The sequence below is a fragment of the Athene cunicularia genome (genome assembly GCF_003259725.1).
Source record: "Athene cunicularia isolate RWA chromosome 6 unlocalized genomic scaffold, athCun1 chr6_part1, whole genome shotgun sequence".
NCBI classification, from domain to species: domain Eukaryota; kingdom Metazoa; phylum Chordata; class Aves; order Strigiformes; family Strigidae; genus Athene; species Athene cunicularia.
In genome coordinates this window covers 15,803,692-15,805,034 of record NW_020799105.1, presented here as the reverse complement: position 1 = coordinate 15,805,034, position 1,343 = coordinate 15,803,692, and positions in this window count along the sequence as shown.

Here is a 1,343-nt window from a genome sequence, read left to right as displayed (position 1 = left end):
TTCAAAGTGGCATCAATATAAACTGAAGGCACTTCTAAAATGGGTCCTCATTCTTACATTTCTGTTGCCAACACTGAGATCACATAGGATCATGCTGAAGGCGATGTAGAGAAAAAGAAACTGTTATCAAAATCCAGTCCTAAACAGCTGAAACACAGGATGCATTATTCAAGTAGAAGCTGATACATACATAGCACTATCATCAGAATGATTTTCTTTCATTTGACAGCATCTTGAATTATTAGGAAAAGCTAATTCAGTGGATAGGAAATTCCAAAACACACATCACCTTCCTAACCTCCCTTAACCTCCTTGTAACCTCATGAACATATTAGATATATACAACAAGATACTATTCAACATTATAAATAGGAAAATAACAGATTCTGACACACAGCTCTGTTTGCCGTTTATGGACGTGATTGAAAACAAGATCTCCCTTGCACTGTATTTGGAAGATTAAGTCGTACAGTCCTTGTTTGTATGCTCAGGGTCTTGGAGTACATATGCAGAGAGAGAGAGAGGGAAGGACAACATTTACCTTTTTCTGCAGCATGGGACATATTCTCAGAGGCATTTTCCACGTTTTTTCCTCCCACAGGAGTTTTAAAGCGTTCTTAGCTTTGATGGCCTCTTTTTTCCTTGCTGGTGGTATCTGCTGAAGATTAATGCTTAGTTAATAGAAGACACTACACAAAACCGTCAGCAAGCAAATTGAAATGATCTAATAGTCCTTTCTGGCTTTACACTTTTTGAAACCATTAAAAAGAGAGACAAGCATACCTGTGCCATTGTAAGAGAAAAAAAAATCCTGTAATATTTAATCTGCTTGTGGTTTCTGGGAACCTGTCCAGTGATGTATGACTGCCAGAGGAAGACAGTACTGTTTCCCTGGGGACTCCACTGGAGCAGGGCTCCCTGGTACTTCATCAGCCTCCACTGCACAAAGCCCTTGTGCCTAAACTTGCTTCTCTTAAAGGGAGATTGCAGTGAAAGAGGTTATTTGCAGCCTTAAATTTAGGCAGAAACTTAGGTGTTTTGAAGGAGCAGGAGGAAAGCATAGAACAATACAGAAGGGAGTAAATATAACCCCCATTTTATAAAAGAAAAAGGTGGCTAGTAGAACCTTGTCTCCTTTCTTCTTCTCCACTAACCATTTTTCCTTTTGTAGCAATGATCACACAGGTCAGAATAAGAAAGTGGTGTGGAACAGCCCATTGTGGCTCTAATATTGCCTGAAGGAAGGCTGCCTGAACCTTTAGTCTTCAGAGATTTGACAGTTCAGCCAAAGGGTGCTTTTTTCCCTTTACTTTCAAAAAAAAAAAAAAAAAAAAAAAAAAATA